General features: G+C 38.6%; 1 long non-coding RNA gene across 2 annotated transcripts in view; it reads left to right on the top strand.

The window, feature by feature from the left end:
- LOC117880100 overlaps positions 1-11,387 on the top strand; it is a 31,265-nt gene extending 19,878 nt beyond the window's left edge. For both annotated transcript variants that reach the window (XR_004646474.1, XR_004646475.1), the window contains 3 exons: positions 4,795-4,856; positions 8,207-8,293; positions 9,381-11,387. This is a non-coding gene — a long non-coding RNA (uncharacterized LOC117880100). The remainder of the gene's footprint in view (positions 1-4,794; positions 4,857-8,206; positions 8,294-9,380) is intronic.
- Positions 11,388-20,213: the final 8,826 nt, after the last annotated feature.

Genomic DNA, 20,213 nt, shown 5'->3' with positions numbered 1-20,213 from the left:
AAGAAATAGTATTTTTCAATTCACCTCCTGCAAGTACTGTAGTGCAATCTCTTTATTGTGAAAGTGCAACTTACAAATGTAGATTTTTTTTTTGTTACATAACTGCACTCAAAAACAAAATGATGTAAAACCTTAGAGCCTACAGGTCCATTCAGTCCTACTTCTTGTTCAGCCAATTGCTAAGACAAACAATTTTGTTTACATTTACATTTACCTGAATGGGGGTTCCAAAGAGGGTGGAGCTAGGCGGTTCTCAGTGATGGCAGATGACAGAACAAGAAGCAATGGTCTCAAGTTGCAGTGGGGGAAGTCTAGGTTGGATATTAGGAAACACTATTTCACTAGGAGGGTGGTGAAGCGCTGGAATGGGTTACCTAGGGAGGTGGTGGAATCTCCATCCTTAGAGGTTTTTAAGGCCCGGCTTGACAGAGCCTTGGCTGGGATGATTTAGTTGGTTTTGGTCCTGTTTTGAACAGGGGATTGGACTAGATGACCTTCTGAGGTCTCTTCCAACCCTAATATTCTATGACATAGCTGCTTTAAAGTACTTCTGGGCTATCCAACTAGAATACATTATATACTGGCCCCAGGAGCCAATGGGTAGGACTTGGATATGAATTGAACAATTTGTATCACAGTCTGTTACTTCAACAATCACTTTATTTGATTAGAGTGAATAGTTTTCTTGCTCACCAATTGACCATTCCGTTATAGAAGGTGCATTGTGGTCTAGCACAAGATGAGAAAACATTTCCAAAAACAATATAAAGTTACATGGATATAGTCAATAAGAAGATGCAGTTATTTTTGACAAGGAGTAACTTGATTCTATATTCCAAATGTTGGCAAGTGTGGGCCTAAAAAGTTATTGTGATATGCAAAAATGTACATATAGCAAGTTACCCATACCTATAACAAACAAGAATTACAGACAAGGTCTAGGTGCGTTATCTCTATTTCAGAAGTTACAATTTTAAGCACTTAAATACTAACAAAGATCTATGGAAAATGCATCCTGTTGAAAAGTAGATAGTAAGACCCACTAGGAGCAAAAGAGATATCAGCAGCCTGTAAAATATAAATGAACCCCATACAAGAGAACTTTGTAAGCACCATCACCCTTCTAAATAAAGATATTAAAACAGAAAGTAGCCAAAAGCAGTGTTCTGAAGTTATAAGACATATCTACTATGTTTCCAGAAATAAATTATACAAACTCAGATCTTTCTAATCCATAGCAGCATTATTTTTCAATGATTATTTGACAAAATATGTAAAAAAGAACAAAGCATTTACAATTAAACGTAATCACATAGCAAAGGACCCGTTAGAAATTGTTGTGCCTAAAAGACCACAATTGTGTAGTCTTGGCATTACGAACATTTTAAAAACTTCATTATTGATAACACTGGCTAAGAAAGCAATCCTGAGAGCATGAATGAACCCAGCGGGACCATAACAAGCTGTACAACTGATCAGAGTAAACTTCATAATGGAGCAAGCTTCAGCAAGAGCAACCCAGAACTTGGACCAGGAAATAGGAAATAATCAATTATTTAAAAACAAAATTACATCGACCTAATCTTACCATACAGCTTGGTATCCCTCTGATACTGTAGAATACTCTATCCAGTTCTGGTGTCCACACTTCCAAAAAGGATGCTACAAATTTGGAAAGATTTCAGAAAAGAGCTACAAGAATGATTTGAGGTCTGAAAAGTCTCCCTAACTCTGAGAGATTTAAGAAGCTCAATCTATTTAGCTTTAACAAAGAGGAGGTTAAAGCATGACTTGATCACAGAATGTAAGTACCTACATTTCTGATAAAAACAACAAGGAGTCTGGTGGCACCTTAAAGACTAACAGATTTATTTGGGCATAAGCTTTCGTGAGTTTTTACACACGAAAGCTTATGCCCAAATAAATCTGTTAGTCTTTAAGGTGCCACCAGACTCCTTGTTGTTTTTNATCTACAAAAACAACAAGGAGTCTGGTGGCACCTTAAAGACTAACAGATTTATTTGGGCATAAGCTTTCGTGAGTTTTTACACACGAAAGCTTATGCCCAAATAAATCTGTTAGTCTTTAAGGTGCCACCAGACTCCTTGTTGTTTTTGTAGATACAGACTAACACGGCTACCCCCTGATACTTGACACCATACATTTCTGATAACACTTTAATCTAGTGGGCAAAGGCACAACAAGATCAAATGGCTGGAAGTTGAATTGAGACATGTTCAGACTGTAAATAAAGTACAGTTTTTAACCAAGAGGATCACTGGAACAATTTACCAAGGGATGTGGTGAATTATGCATCACTTGAAGTCTAACTCAAGTTTGGATGTTTTTCTGAAACTATATGCTTTAGCTCAACCAGATGTTATGGACTTGATGCAGGAATTACTGGGGGATATTCTATGGGCTGTGTTTTGGAGGCGGTCAAACTAGATAATCGCAATCATCCCCCTATGGCTGTGGTTTTCAATCTGTGGTTTGTAGACCCCGTAAGATTTCCAGAGGGGTCTGCACCGCCATTCAAAATTTTGTAGGGGTCTGCAAATGAAAAGAAAAAAAAAGATTGAAAGCCACTACTCTATGGTTTGAACTTTGATGAACCCAGGAATTATTATATAAGTATAGTATCACCCTCACTTAGATTTACATTTGTTATTGAAAAAAGCATATATATATATTCTTGTTATATTATTAAAAAGAGGTGTTTTAAAAAATTGTATCACCCTACACAGCATGCATTTTGTATGTGTAGCATTTAGCACAATGGGGTCCTGGTCCATGACTGAGACTGCTAGTTACTTCAGTAATACAAATAATAATAATACACACATTTTACAGGGGAAACCATTTTAGAAATGTTGGAAAGACTTCAAAAACATTTTTGGTGACTGTTTTTTGCATTCTTCCACCTATGAAGCCAAAGTCCAGTTGTACAGGACTCTGATAGTGACCTAAAATAGCCTTTCTGTATATGAAAATATTGTGACTATAAAGCTGGATATCTTAGGAACTTTCAAAGCTAGAAACAAGTGCTTTAATTACTGGCCAACTGGAAATCTCTCTGTAGTAGGTTTTGGGCTCGAGGGACAGCAGGCCTAGTGGTCAAGCCATGAAACAGTCTCTCTGTGTCATGGGATAGATCTTCCAGGCAGTCCAGGAGACCTGTCAGCCAAGTCATAATTCATCACCCCAACCCGCAGCTGAGTAGGAGCAAGGGGGAAGCGCCCCAGCTCACTCACGTAGTCCAGTTGTTACTCCTTGTCAGGGAGAAGTGGGGAGGGGTCAGGGCCGCACCTGAGTCTTACTCACAGTCTCAGTCCTTCCCCTGTCAATCACTCTGGCTGAGCAGCTATAGCCTGCCTTCTTGAAGCCAGTCTCTCCTTCCCTCCCACACCACCTGACTGCCAGAGCTCCCTTTTAAGCAAGTCCTCTGTAGGGAGCATGCCCAGCAGCTGCTCAGAGGTGGGGCATTCTTGGCCCAAAATTACTCCAGCATTCCTATAACCGTAGTTTGGGGTCTGTAAACCCCATTACACTCCCCCTTCTAATGGTATAAAGCTCCCATTGTTAGACTGGATGGGTCAAGAGATGATAGATTTTAAACTTGACATTGGAACAGGACTGAGTATTAACTGTCCTGGGTCTCAGACCCTTGGGGACAACCTTCTACGTTTGGTGTGAAAAAAGGAACCACAGGTCTCTGAGGGCCATGGGTCTATGATTTTGGAGCAAAAAGAAGCACCTACATTCTATCTCCACTTGTGACCATGCATTCCATAGGGCTTGATGGCCATAGAGTACTAGATAGCCACAGATTTACTAGCAAAATGTGTATTTTGTAAACGCACACACTAAAACAAATTTCTAAATCAAAACAATCCACTGCATGCACTTCTCCCCGAGGGAGAGGCTGAGAGAACAAGTATGTGATGCTAGTCATATTACTTAATGCACTACTAGAAAGCACTCAAACACTACAGCCACGAATAGAGGAGAACCCATAAGACTTCTGGCCAGCCCTGAGTTTGTTTTTGTTTGTGTGTGTGCATGTGCATGTTTTTTCCCCCTCTAGCTTCGAGGTCAGGATAGGGAATAAAGAAAAGCAAAGACTTGGAGTGGATGTAAGGCTACTTAGCTGTCCTACCCTAATATCTAATAATAGTTGACTGGGGCATTTATCACAGAAAACAGATTGGTAAAAATACTGATTTATAATTAGTTCCAAATCAGGTTAGTGATAAAAATATCAAGCTAATTGGCTTGCCAGGCAGTGCAGAGTGGGAGGCCCTACAGGATTTCTGGAGTCCTGGTTTTCTATGGCTCTGCTGCTTGACAGTGAGGAGCTAATTTATATGAAAAATGGCCTTCAGGAGTCTGATAAAGAGGACAGAGCAGTAGATACAAAGGAATCCTCAAGGAAGCAATTTGATTTTTATTATTAGTGACAGAGAATCATTCCCATGGCTAGAAAGAAGTGTGATTTATTTAAGGATGAATAAGTGTTTGTGTTTATAGATATCACTTCCATGACATGAGAAGCATCAGGAAGGAGTTCCCATAAAAAGATAATTTGTGGAGGCTTTGGTCCTCTACTTACACAATTGCCATGAAAGCTGATGTAGAACAAAAAAAATTAGAAGCAAGATCTCCTACACAATCTTGTTCAGAAACAGATGTGGATACAAATGAGTGATTGGTTAAATGTTTTGACTTTTAACATCAACAGCTTTAAAAATGCCAGAGTTGCTTTTCATAATTTAATTTTTTAAAATGTTTCAGCTATTTTTGTTACATTGTTGCTGTTGAATTTGGAAAAGTGGACATGAATACATCTTATAAAGGTATGTATCATCAAAAAAACAAACACTCATCAATTCTTATTCTAGTGCTGTCATTCATTTGTTATCTGTCTTTAGGAAGTCACTTAAGTCAAAATCTTTAAAAATATTGAGCACTTATGGTGCCTATATATATAAAGTGAAACTCTAGCCTCTATATTTCTAAAACTGGGCACACAAATTAATGAATGCTTTTGAGAATTATGGCCTTAACTTTTTTGTTCCTCAGTTTTTCAATCTATAAAATGTACCTACCCTCTGAGGCTATTGTCAGGATTAGTTAAATTAAATGGCAATAGTGGTATATATAGAGATGTAATTTACATATCAGTGAGCATCTATAGGAGTCTAAATTACTGTAATTTATATGGTGGTGGTTACAAGAAAATGTAAAATATACTAGTTTAGACTAGGGCTGTTGATTAATCACAGTTAACTCATGCGATTAACCGAAAAAAAATAATTGTGATTAATTGCAATTTTAATTGCATAGAATACCAACTGAAGTTTATTAACTATCTTTGGATGTTTTTCTACATTATCAAATTTAAATTAAATTACTTAAATTACAAGACAAAATACAAAGTGTACAGTGCTCACTTTATATTATTTTTATTACAAATATTTTCACTATAAAAAAGATAAACAGAAATAGTATTTTTCAGTTCACCTCATACAAGTACTATAATGCAATCTCTTTATTCTGAAAGTGCAACTTACAAATGTAGATTTTTTTTCTTACATAACTGCTCTCAAAAAATAAAACAATGTAAAACTTTAAAACCTACGATTCCACTCAGTCCTACTTCTTATTCAGCCAATCGCTAAGACAAACAAGTTTGTTTACATTTATGGGAGATAATGCTGCCGGCTTCTTATTTACAATGTCACCTGAAAGTGAGAACAGTTTTCACATGGCATTTTTGTAGCTGGCATTGCAAGGTATTTATGTGCCAAATATGCTAAACATTCATATGCCCCTTCATGCTTCGGCCACCATTCCAGAGGACATGCTTCCATGCTGATGATGCTCCTTAAAAAAATAATGCGTTAATTACATTTTGACTGAACTCTTTGAGGGGAGAATAGTATGTCTCCTGCTCTGTTTTACCCGCATTCTGCCATGTATTTCATATTATAGCAATCTCGGATGATAACCCAGCACATGTTCATTTTAAGAACACTTTCACTGCAGATCTGACAAAATGCAAAGAAAGTACCAATGTGAGATTTCTAAGGATAGATACAGCACTCGACCCAAGGTTTAAGAATCTGAAGTGTCTTCCAAAATCTGAGAGGGACGACGTGTGAAGCATGCTTTCAGAAATCTTAAAAGAGCAACACTCCGATGTGGAAACTACAGAACCTGAACCATCAAAAAAGAAAATCAACCGTCTGCTGGTGGCATCTGACTCAGATGATGAAAGTGAATATGCGTCGGTCTGCACTGCTTTCGATCATTATCGAGCAGAACCCATAATTAGCATGGACGCATGTCCTCTGGAATGATGGTTGAAGATGAAGGGACATATGAATCTTTAGCACATCTGGCACGTAAATATCTTGCAACGCCAGCTACAACAGTACCATGTGAATGTCTGTTCTCATTTCCATTATCTCCTGCAAATTTAAACAAACTTGTTTGTCTGAGTGACTGGCTGAACAAGAAGTAGGACTGAATGGACTTGTAGGCTTTAAAGTTTTACATTGTTTTATTTTTGAATGCAGTTATATATTTTTTTTTTGGTACATAATTCTACATTTGCAAGTTAAATTTTCATGATAAAAAGATTGCATCACAGTATGAGGTGAATTGAAAAATATTATTTCTTTTGTTTTTATAGTGCAAATATTTGTAATCAAAAATAAATATAAAGTGAGCACTGTACACTTTGTATTCTGTGTTGTAATTGAAATCAACATATTTGAAAATATAGAAAACATCCAAAAATATTTAAATGGTATTCTATTATTAACAATGCGATTAATCGTGATTAATTTTTTTAATCACGCACTTAATCGTGATTAATTTTTTAATCACTTGACAGCCCTAGTTTAGACTCATCTCTGAATTTGGCCTTATTCCAAACATGTTTGGAGATGAAAAGAGATAGTAAAGATATGGGGAGATTTGCAAAGGTTCTAATAGAATTTAGTTGCCCAAATGCCACTGAAAATCAATGGGAGTTGGGTGCTTACTGCCTAGGGTGACCAGATGTCCCGATTTTATAGGGACAGTCCCGATTTTTGGGTCTTTTTCTTATATAAGCTCCTATTACCCTCCACCCCCTGTCCCGATTTTTCACATTTGCTGTCTGGTCACCCTATTACTGCCCTTGTTGCCTGCTCCCGTATATATTAAAAAAAAATTAAATGGCTCATTATGCCCACTAAGCTAAAATGTTTTGAAACTGTATTCAGCATGGCATATTTGATAAATAATCTGTAGTAGATATTAATAATATTTATTACAGTTGTTGAGGTATTTAAAAAATAATTAATGGACAGTTATAGGAGACATCCAGACAAAAAAGAGGGAATCTGCCCCCCATCATATTCTTCTTTGGCCAGAGCAGCACTGAATGCAGCAAGTCAGCTCCTTAGCTTCTGTAAATCAGTATAGCTCCATTGAAGTCAATACCATCTGAGAATCTGGCCCAGTATGTTCTGTATATAAATTGTCTTCTATCTTCAAAGATATCGTTCATCTGTGTTTCCTTTAATACAAGCTTTAGAGTCTTGTCGCAATGAATCTGAAACTGAATCAGCTCATTAGTTCTAAGATTTTTTTTAATCAAAGAACATTACAAAAATCAGAGGGAAAACATCTGAATTGCAATCACAGTATGAAATTTCAGTTACTCAATGGAGTCTTCATACAGGATAATGATTTGCTTCATTGCAAAGTTGAAATTATTGAAAATAGGATCAAGTCATGTAACATTAGAATTTTAGAAAGCTATGTAAATTGATTTGTACAACAATCTCTTCATTATTGGAAACCACACATGAACAAAAGAAAAGGATCAATTTTTAACAAATAGGCAAAGCTTTTAGAATGCCCAGTAAGCCTCTTCCACCAGTTATTTCTGACTTCTCCTTACAGTGTAGCTCACTTTTATTACATTTCTTTCTGTATTATTTAAGAAAAGAGCTATGACTACAAGTTTGGTTGTCTAGAGCAACTTAGGTACAGTGGAGAATATTGCTGAATTTAAGATAAGAATTTGCTTCTGTAGCTATACCTAAACTGGCACTATAACTTGTTAAAATGTGATTGTGCTTTGATTGAAAGCAATTAACATTTTATGGATTACAGTGATGTCAAATCTCTTTTCATTTATGCATATAAGAAGGAAGACATGAGGATGGAGCACTTTAGAGCCTGGTTCAATGCCCAGGGGACACAGCTACAACAACACTGGAAACATGGGAGTCAGGTCTGTTGACGTTAATGAGAATGGGATTAGGCCAATAATACATCAGAATAAGATCTAATTGCGTTCTATTGTAACTGATTTCAAATATTAAATATTAACTATTTTGGATAATTCTATTTATAAAAAAGGAATTTATATCCCAACAAGTAATACTGTTTTTGTTTTAATGCCTTTGTCTAATGAATGTCTAGTTATTGTTTGTGTTCACTGTATCATGTCAAATTTTGTACTTGCTTTTCAAATTGCTTAAACTAGTTATTGAAATTCCATGCTGTCGAATGGGTGGGGCAGCTGGGCCACGTAATCCAGCATCTGTGCCATCTCCCTCATACAACCAATTAAACTTTAGCTGTAGGGTAAGGGTGGTGATTGGTTGCATTACTTCTGATGTCACAGTGGACTAGGACCCTTGCTGTATAGATACATAGAGATAGTATAGATACATGCCTTTCTGTCAGCCAGCTGTAAGAACTTAAAAACTAGATGGTAACTATAGGATTAGATAGGTATAAAATGGTTAAATTACCTTAGCTGCAAAAAAAAGATATGGCTTGGTTTGCAGTTAGCAGTTGTGGGGAGGTCTTGAAAGATGGTAGGCTTGATTAGAAATAGTGGACTTGGAATGTGGCTGTGACAGGCTGTACCCCTATGTTCACCCCTTTTATAAGACTATGTACAAAGCAGACAGTGTGAAGTGTTATTTGAAAACTCAAGATTTGCTGATCATTATTGTCCTGCTGAAGTATGTGTGACAACATTGTGTAAAGATAGAAGATTCCACTGTATGATTTTTCCAAGACATGTTTCAACATATTCTGGAGGGCAGTCACAAACAAGTTCCCCAGAGACAAAAAGCTACCAATCCCTCTGCCAGCTGTCAACATGCTCAGGGTGGTGGCCAAAAAAAACCAAAAACAAAAAACAAAAAAACAAATCTACATAGTGACAAAGAAGCAGCTTAAGGTTCCTGGCCACACAGATTTTCTGTCTCCTGATCAGCTGGAGATATTCTTGTGCAAGAGAAAGGGCTATAAAGAGGAGAGGGCAGATACCCCCAAATCATCTCTCATTTGCTCTCTACCCACAGCATCATCAATACCTGGAGAACAAAGGAAGCAGCATTGGACTAGGGGAGAGAGCCTGACTGAAAGGGGTTCAACCAGTAAGCCTGCTGGAACATGTGGTGGGGGAGACCTTTGCTTTATATTAATTTAACTTCTTAAGTTAGGTGTTAGTTGCGTTTTGCCGTTTATTTCCTTGTAACAAATTCTGACTTATATGCCTCATTACTTGTAGTCACTTAAAGTTTATCTTCCTGTAGTTAATAACATGTGTTTTGTTGTTTGATCTAAACCAGTGTGTTTGGATTTAAGTGTTTGGGAAACTCCATTTGGGATAACAAGTTTTATGCATATCATTTTCTGTTAATAAATGACAGACTTTATATGAGCTTGTGTTGTCCAAGAGGGTGCTGGACAGTACAAGGTGCACATTTCTGGGGGGAAATCTGGAACTTGGGAGTTTGCTGCTGTTGCTCTAAAGTGTAATACTGAGTGGGTCATGATAGCAGTCATACAGTATAGCTGGCAATGAGTTACATAATGGAGGCTGTATGAGAGCAGACCAGGAGTGGTTGGTCTCACAGCAAAGCAGTGTACAAGGCACCCCAGGTTGGGAAATTGAGGGGGGAGTGTTATCCAGCAATCCAGATTGTACCCTGGGTAATTTCACAGTGGCTTAAGTGGAAAAACTGAATTTGAAAGGTAACTGATAAGATAGGAGGAAAAGTGCTTGAGAAAAAAGGTCCCACTCATCAGAAATAATTCTAACTACTTTGAACAATAAAGGATTGTGCATGTTGAATCTGTAGTAATCCCAAACTAGCCAAAACCTGTTTTTTAGCTAAAATAGTAAGACTCAGCAAAGCATCACTTGTTTGTTGCGCTGTGTAAAAGAACCAGACTTGCAATGGGTATTTATCAGATCCTACCTGATTATGCTTGAGCAAGTCAGGATGAGAGAGTTATCCCCAGTACTGATCCTTTCATGAGTATTCTGATCAAATGCTTAGGAATGTTTGTTACTGTATGGATGTAGCAATTGCTTATTATTTAGACATGCTTGGAGCAATTGTATAAATACCATTTAGCCTTTACAATGAATAAAGGAATTTATGGTTGAATTGGGATCATAGTGGTATTGGAACAAACAATGGTATCAATAATCTTCCAACAGTAACAGACTGCAAAACCCAGTTATGATTCAACCTGATGATATTCTGAACCAAAAGAACTATCCACCATGCTTGTAGCTGTTTCCATCGCTTCCCACTCAGTCAGACATTCTAGGCTTCAGAGTAACACCCAGAATAACAATCCTGGAATATTATATAGATTGCAACTTCTGCTTTTATTAAATATTTTTTTCTAGTTTGTGTTACCAGTTTTCAAGTATACAATTATTGATGTTTAAAAACAAAAGTGTAAATAAAATGTTAAAAATACATAAATAGAACAAGGTAACAACACTTGATTTATATAGTGCCTTTTATAAGAGAAGCTTAAAGTCCTTTCCTATATTAAATGAAAAAAACAAAATTATAGAATTAAAAATTTATTATAAACCAAAGTGCAACTGTACAATGAGAAATTCTGGATGTGTAATAGGCTGACAGTAAGGGAAGAATGGAAGACTTCCCTGTGGAAATAATTTCATAGAAGAAACATATGGATGCTACATAAGCAGAAAATTCAGAAGCCTTTATTAGTAGACTTTTGCAAAATACAATATTAGAGTCAAAGTGTTGCAGAGGAACAGGGGAACTCAGTGCATACAGTGATTCATTGCCTGCAGCCATCTCATCTCGGGCTGTGATTTTATAAGACAAGCAGGGTCAAGGCCTGACCGATACTTGTGTGAGAGATCTTCAAGTAAAGCACAACTGCTACAGGAAGTGGTATTGATGGTTCAATGGAGAAGAGCACTTTCTCTTTTTAGGCCATATCAATACTTAAAAGCAGGGGGGATAAAAATCAATGATTTTTTTTTTTTAATTTAAAAATTGGACTTTTATTTAAATTGGATTTTTTTGATAAAATGCTTTTTGAGGAAAAACACCTATCTAAAGACAGTTTTAATTAAGATACATTATAGCTCAAAGATATCTCATCATGGAATAGGGATTATAAATTCTAATTCTATAGTATGAGACAATATATTCATGTAATGTTTAAGAAAAGTTTTGTAAATGAGTTCCAATAGTTCATGGATTAGGGACCCAATTTTATGGGGCTCCAGGAGCTTCTGTATAGATTATTTAGGTTAATCTTTCTATCTACCCAATGGGACTCAGTGCTCAGTCTAGAAGATACCATCAGAGATGCTTAGTTTTGCAGTCCTCAAACTGTGGATTTGTGTCTCCAGAGATAACATGCTTAACAGCAAAAATGTGTTTAAATAAATGATATAGAGGTGCAAAATAATAGACCTCAACCCTATTGTCCCTCTGCAAATTGTGTACACAGAGTCAATCCCTTACCTCTCTTTAAAAGTGCAAAGTTTCAAAAAGTTCAGTGAATAGAAGATTGTTGCAGGCATAATAGATCTGGACAAGGAGAAGAAGTCTGGAGATAAATGTGAGAAGGGAGGGATAGGCAGTAGAAACAAAAGTGAAACTGTTTGAGCAGCACGTACCAGAAGTCTTGAGGTCTTTCTGAGTGTAGCCTTCATTGGTTTAAGATCTACCATACCATTCTCTCACTAGAAGGGAAAACCTATAATGGCAGCAGGCCATAAAAGAGACCCAGTTGGGGAATATTTTAATGAAGTTCCTCTACCTGTGGGTAAGACAGGCATGCATGCAAAATGCCAACAGTGCAACAAAGAAATGCAAGACCTGGTCGCCCGAATGAAACAACATCATGAGAAGTGTTCCTTCTCAGGAGGAAGATGATGAAAGGAACATGTCTGAACATGCAGGATCTTCAGGTTGGTAAACTTTTTTAATTTCAGACTTCTTTCTTAAGGACTGCCTGTCTTCTTTCTGGACTATTCTTGAATTCTCACGTTTGAGCAAAAAATATAGTTGTTGTTCTATGGTACTATCCTTTTAGATGCAGTTGTGATAAAAAATAAATAGCTGAAATAGGCAGATCTTCCCTTTACAATTTCACCTTTAAAATAGTACTGAGTGTCAGTCAATGCAATGAGTAATACTAAATGATCAGTATGGTAATAATAAATAACTGCATTGACTTACTTTGTTTAGGAGAATGCATCCTCAACATACAGGATTCTGAAGACTATCCACCTTCCAGATCACCATCATTTTCTATAGTTTCAGAGTTATCTGCCAATGATAGTGTTTCAGTCATATCGTGTATGTGTCATAGCCACAGTATATCACCTGTAGCAAAAAGAAAAAAAAAAACTCCATCATCCAGAAAAAAACATCGATAAATTTGTGATAAGTACCAGCAGATTACAAAAAAAGGTAATTGATGAAAAAATTACCCAGTTTGTTTATGCAACAAACTCTCCTTTTTGTATGATTGAGAATGCACACTTCATTAACATGGTTCAGTCATTAAGACCAGGATACAGTCCACCCAACAGAGCAGATGTCACAGGGAAATTGCTGGATAAAGTGTATGAAAGAAATTGAGCAGTGTGCAAAATGTCTAGAGGGTGAAATTGTTAACCTGAGACTTGATGGGTGGAGCAGTGTTCACAATGATCCTGTTATATGTGCTTGTGTGACAACAGAAGAAGGGTAAGAACCTCATTTCTTCAGATGCAGGTGAGGTTCTTACCCATGAAAGCTTATGCTCCCAATACTTCTGTTAGTCTTAAAGGTGCCACAGGACCCTCTGTTGCTTTTTACAGATTCAGACTAACACGGCTATCCCTCTGATACTTAACAGAAGAAGGGAATGTCTTTCTTACAGAAACAATTGATACATCAGGAAATGCACACACAGCAAAATACTTACAAGAAGTAGCGGTAAAAGCTATAACAAACTGAGGAAAAAAATTTGAATGTCTAGTGCTTAGCTTTCAAGGACAATGCTGAAAATGTATCCAAGATGAGAAGAAATTATTCAAAATAGAGTGAAGAGAGTCCCAAGCTAATAACATACGGTTGCAGTGCTCATTTGATGCACCTCTTAGCCAAAGACTTCAAATAAATAAATAAAGGCTAATGTTGAAATTGCAAAATACTTCCGTAACAACCATTTTGCAGCAGCTGCTCTGATAAAAGTGGGAGGAACCAAGCTAACTCTCCCACAAGACGTGCGATGGAACTCAGTAGTGGACTGTTTTGAGCACTGTATCAAGAACTGGCCTAATCTGATGACAGTTTGTGAACAAAAACGTGAAAAAATAGATGGCACTGTCACAGCCAAAGTTCTCAACATTGGGCTTAAGAGAAATGTTGAACACATGCTGAGTACCCTGAAGCCTATTTCTATAGCCTTGAACAAAATGCAGGGAAAATAACTGTTTTGCTGCTGACGCTGTTGAAATTTGGAAGGAGCTGAGTGAAATCTTAAAAAGAGAACTATGCAATGACAGAATTAAATTACAAGCATTAAAAAAAGGATGGGACAAGCACTATCCCCAGCTCATTTTCTTGCAAATATTCTCAATACTCAGTAACAGAGTCAAACCTTAACTACTGAAGAAGAGGAGTTGCTATGACATAGGCCTTGGCTACACTTACCAGCTAGTTCGACGGCTGGAAATCGAAGTTCTGGGTTCGACTTATCGCGTCTAGTCTGGACGCGATAAGTCGAACCCGGAAGTGCTTGCCGTCGACTGCGGTACTCCAGCTCGGCGAGAGGAGTACCGCGGAGTCGACGGGGGAGCCTGCCTGCCGCGTGTGGACCAAGGTAAGTTCGAACTAAGGTACTTCGACTTCAGCTACGTTATTCACGTAGCTGAAGTTGCGTACCTTAGTTCGAATTGGGGGGGGTAGTGTAGACCAAGCCATAGTCATCCAGAAAACATCCCTCCATAATGCTAACTATAATAAAGTTCAGAGGTAAGGGTGAACCATTCAAGAAATATATGTTTGCTGATGATGTTTTAAAGAAAGTCACATTAGTGAACTGGTGGAAGTCACTTAAACACTTGGATTCAGAGACTGTTGAAATGATGATCTCACTTTTAACAGCAGTAGCTTCTTCTGCCGGTGTAGAAAGAATATTTTCTTCCTTTGGACTAATTAATTCCAAATTGAGAAATCGTTTGGGACCTGAAAAAGCAGGAAAGCTTGTTTTTCTTTTCCGGATTAGAACAAACAGGAAGATGAAGATGAAGATGGCTGAGTTAGCAGCAGAAGCCAATATTTTAAGTTTCTCATGTTGACCTGGCTGACATAGTTGATTTAATTTTTGATTTTTGTTTTTTTTAAATATTTAACTATTTTAGTTAAAAACAATTTTAACAAAAACATACCTGATTTTAAAAAACTTGAATGTTTTACTAAATTCAAAAATTTATATGCTTGTTTTGTTAAAATATTATATGTTTGCTGTTGAAAAAAAAAATCCAGAATACATAACCGTTGTTGTTTTAGTTAAATAACACAATTTAATTGTCTGTCTGGTGATGTTCTCCTCCTAATACAGCATGGCAAGAAAATCCTCCAAATATTAATGATTAACCTGTTGAATTGGAGCTAGTTCACCTCCCAATGACTTCACAAATATCTGCTTCAATTACCTTTGGTAAATGAAATAACCAAACAATTATTCATTTTCTGATATAGCTGTAAAACTAATCTGAAAAGTTTTCAAAATAAATCACTTAAAAAATGTATAGTCTGTACCTTCTAAAAATGAAACCTACATCTATCTCTGAGTTGTGAAGAATATGTATTAAGGTTGTAACAACCAACAAGAATGCACTTTTATGTAGAAATCCATGATTAAATCGAGTCTTCCTGACTAGTGATTTAAATCAAATCCACCCTGCTTAAACATGGTGCTGCTTTAACGGTGCCAGCATAGTTAAAGAGGCAACGTCTTTCTCCTCCCACCCTGCCCCCAGATAGATGGTGTTATACCAGTATAAAAAGGTGCTTAGAGCAGTATAGCTTATTCCAGTTTGGTGAAACAAAACTATACCAGTATAAGGCACCTTTATACTGGTGTAAATGTCTACACTAGGTCTTTTGCCAGCATAACTATGTTAATAAAAACAAAACAAAAATACACCACTTAAAGTTATGCTGGTAAAAAGTGGAGACCAGGCCTCAGTCAAATATTAAACAATGCCTCAGTGTCCTGTCAGGGGAATTGTTTTGCTGAAGAGCTCTTGCTCTAAGAAGGGCCCAACAGTGATCTAAAAACCTCCTTTCCTGGAATGCCCCAGCTTTGGATAATTAAGTATATTGAAACTAGTGATTTGTCCTGCTTTTAATATAATTTGATGGCTGGCTAACTTTTTGATTGACATTTCCTCCATAGTTAAAATAAATTTGGAGAATAGCTGCCTTGGTCTTCACAGACAAGGTCAGCTCCAGACTGCTGCACTGGGCAACACAATATGGGGAGGAGGTGAGCAGCCCTCAGTAGTGAAAGAACTGGTTAAGGACTATTTAGAAAAGCTGGACGTGCACAAGTCCATGGGACCAGATCTAATGCATCCAAAGGTGCTGAGGGAGTTGGCTGATCTGATTGCAGAGCCATTGGTCATTATCTTTGAAAATTCGTGGCGATCGGGGAAGGTCCAAGACGATTGGAAAGAGGCAAATATAGTGCCCATTTTTAAAAAAGGGAAGAAAGAGAACCCGGGAAACTACAAACCGGTCAGCCTCACTTCAGTCCCCGGCAAAATCATGGAGCAGGTCCTCAAGGAAACTATTTTGAAGCACTTGGAGGTGAGGAAGGTGATCAGGAACAGTCAACATGGATTCACCAAGGGCAAGTCATGCCTGACCAACCTGATTGCCTTCTATGATGAGATAACTGGCTCTGTGGATATGGGGAAAGCGGTGAATGTGATATATCTTGACTTTAGCAAAGCTTTTGATACGGTCTCCCACAGTATTCTTGCCAGCAAGTTAAAAAAGTATTGATTGGATGAATGGACTATAAGGTGGATAGAAAGCTGGCTAGATTGTCGGGCTCAACAGGTAATGAACAACGGCTCGATGTCTAGTTGGCAGCCGGTATCAAACGGAGTGTCCCAGGGGTTGGTCCTGGGGCTGGTTTTGTTCAACATTTTTGTTAATGATCTGGATGATGGGATTAATTGCATCCTCAGCAAGTTTGCAGATGACACTAAACTGAGGGAAGAGATAGATACGCTGGAGGGTAGGGATAGGGTCCAGAGTAACCTACATAAATTGGAGGATTGGGCCAAAATAAACCTGATGAGGTTCAACAAGGACAAGTGCAGAGTCCTGCACTTAGGAAGAAAGAATCCCATGCACCGCTACAGGCTGGGGACCGACTGGCTAAGCACCAGTTCTTCTTCGAGTGCTTGCTCATATCGATTCCAATTAGGTGTGTGCGCGCTGCGTGCACGATCGTCGGATAAATTTTCTACACTAGCAACACCCGGTGGGTCGGCTGTGGAGCCCCCTGGAGTGGCGCCTTCATGGCGCCGGATATATACCCCAGCCGACCCAGCGCCCCCTCAGTTCCTTCTTACCGCCCCTGACGGTCGTTGGAACTGTGGAGCGCGGCATAGCTGTTCTCCACTCTCCCTAGCTTATCCAGTTAATTCTTATAGATAATTGTAATTATAGTTGTATGTTCTTTAGAATAGTTATTCCTGTTCATAGTTCATTGTTAAATAGTTGTAAATAGTTAGCGGGGATTAAGGGGGTTGCTTCTCCTGGCTTTAAGCCGTGCGCGTCCTGTGCTAAGCCTATGCCAACGGGAGATCCGCATGACTCGTGTCTGAAGTGTTTAGGAGAGTCCCACCAAACAGATAAGTGCAAAATCTGTAAGGCTTTCAGACCCAGGACCAAAAAGGAACGGGACTTTCGACTCAAGCAGCTCCTCATGGAGGCGACACTTAGCCCAGATCCTCCCTTGGCATGGCAAGTTCCGGCACCGAGCACTTTGGTGCACAGTGCCCCTGCGGCACCTACCGGTACTACACCGCGAGCAGATGTGGATAAGGCCCCCCAACTAAAACCTCTCCAGCGCATCATCAGAGATCTAGCATCTATCCTGAAAGATGATCCTTTACTCTCACAGATCTTGGGAGACAGACCTGTCCTCGCTTACAGACAACCCCCCAACCTAAAGCAAATACTCACCAGCAACCACACATCACTGAACAAAACCACTAACCCAGGAACCTATCCTTGTAACAAACCCCGATGCCAACTCTGTCCACATATCTATTCAAGTGACATCATCATAGGACCTAATCACATCAGCCATACCATCAGGGGCTCGTTCACCTGCACATCTACCAATGTGATATATGCCATCATGTGCCAGCAATGCCCCTCTGCCATGTACATTGGCCAAACCGGTCAGTCTCTACGCAAAAGAATTAATGGACACAAATCTGACATCAGGAATCATAATACTCAAAAACCAGTGGGAGAACACTTTAACCTGTCTGGTCATTCAATGACAGACCTGCAGGTGGCTATATTACAACAGAAAAACTTCAAAAACAGACTCCAACGAGAGACTGCTGAGCTGGAATTGATATGCAAACTAGACACAATCAACTCAGGATTGAATAAGGACTGGGAATGGCTGAGCCATTACAAACATTGAATCTATCTCCCCTTGTAAGTATTCTCACACTTCTTATCAAACTGTCTGTACTGGGCTATCTTGATTATCACTTCAAAAGTTTTTTTTCTCTTACTTAATTGGCCTCTCAGAGTTGGTAAGACAACTCCCACCTGTTTATGCTCTCTGTATGTGTGTATATATATCTCCTCAATATATGTTCCATTCTATATGCATCCGAAGAAGTGGGCTGTAGTCCACGAAAGCTTATGCTCTAATAAATTTGTTAGTCTCTAAGGTGCCACAAGTACTCCTGTTCTTTTTGCGGATACAGACTAACACGGCTGCTACTCTGAAACCTGTCATTTTACTGAAAAATATGCTTTATATGTATTCTTATATATTCATGAAATGCCTTTGGCATGCTTCAGGCATTTGCATAATATATAGATAACCATAGTTTAATTTCTGCAGAAATACATAATGTATTGGTTTTGCTGTAGCAGCATGAGAGAGAACATATTACTAAAGAGAGTCAATGTAATTATAATAGCATCCCACCCCAGAAACTGTTTTTCAGAGAGGTGCATCAGTATGTGATTTGACTTTGACATGTGTCAAAGTTAGGAGCCAATGGAAATGGTGTTTTAGTAGAGTAAGTTAACATTTTCTTCAACTTTTAAAAAAGAAAATATTGTGATGATTTGGCGGATACAACTTAAGGAGTCTGGTTGATTTTAAGAAATTGCTGCATCATTGATTGCCTCAGTGTATATGGAGTCCACCAGTTGCCTTTCTGTAGTACTCCTTCCTAGGCAGTCATTTCCTATTTTATGTGCATGCAACTGATTTTCCTTCCTAAGTGGAGTACTTTGCATTTGTCCTTATTGAATTTCATCCTGTTTACCTCAGACCATTTCTCCAGTTTGTCCCAATCATTTGAATTTTAATCCTATTCTCCAAAGCACTTGCAACCTCTCCCAGCTTGGTATCAACTGCAAACTTTATAAGTGTACTCTCTATGCCATTATCTAAATCATTGATGAAGATATTGACCAGAACTGATCCCTGTGGGACCCCACTTGATATGCCCTTCCAGCTTGACTGTGAACCATCTTCAAGACACCACTGACTTCCTGAGGAAACTACAATCCATTGGTGATCTTCCTGAAAACACCATCCTGGTCACTATGGATGTAGAAGCCCTTTACACCAACATTCCACACAAAGATGGACTACAAGCCGTCAGGACCAGTATCCCCGATAATGTCACAGCAAACTTGGTGGCTGAACTTTGTGACTTTGTCCTCACCCACAACTATTTCACATATGGGAATAATATATACCTTCAAGTCTGCGGCACTGCTATGGGTACCAATATGCCAATATTTTTATGGCTGACTTAGAACAATGTGTCCTCAGCTCTTATCCCCTAATGCCCCTACTCTACTTGTGCTACATTAATGACATCTTCATCAACTGGACCCATGGAAAAGAAGCCCTTGAGGAATTCCACCATGATTTCAACAATTTCCATCCCACCATCAACCTCAGCCTGGACCAGTCCACACAAAAGAGACCCACTTCCTGGACACTACAGTGCAAATAAGTGATGGTCACATAAACACCACCCTATGCCAGAAACCTACTGACCGCTATACTTACCTACATGCCTCCAGCTTTCATCCAGACCGCATCACACAATCCATTGTCTACAGCCAAGCTCTAAGATACAACCGCATTTGTTCCAATCCCTCAGACAGAGACAAACACCTACAAGATCTCTATCAAGAGTTCTTAAAACTACAATACGCACCTGCTGAAGTGAAGAAACAGATTGACAGAGCCAGAAGAGTACCCAGAAGTCACCTTCTACAGGACAGGCCCAAACAAAGAAAGTAACAGAACACCACTAGCCGTCACCTTCAGCTCCCAACTAAAACCTCTCCAGCGCATCATCAAGGATCTACAACCTATCCTGAAGGACGATCCCTCACTGTCACAGATCTTGGGAGACAGGCCAGTCCTCGCTTACAGACAGCCCCCCAACCTGAAGCAAATACTCACCAGAAACTACACACCACACAACAAAAACACTAACCCAGGAACTTATCCTTGCAACAAAGCCCGTTGCCAACTCTGTCCACATATCTATTCAAGGGACACCATCATAGGACCTAATCACATCAGCCACACCATCGGGGGCTCAT

The sequence above is a fragment of the Trachemys scripta genome, chromosome 7 (assembly GCF_013100865.1).
Source record: "Trachemys scripta elegans isolate TJP31775 chromosome 7, CAS_Tse_1.0, whole genome shotgun sequence".
Lineage (NCBI taxonomy): Eukaryota > Metazoa > Chordata > Testudines > Emydidae > Trachemys > Trachemys scripta.
Note: the sequence above shows the minus strand (reverse complement) of the source record. Positions and strands in the feature narration are given on the sequence as shown.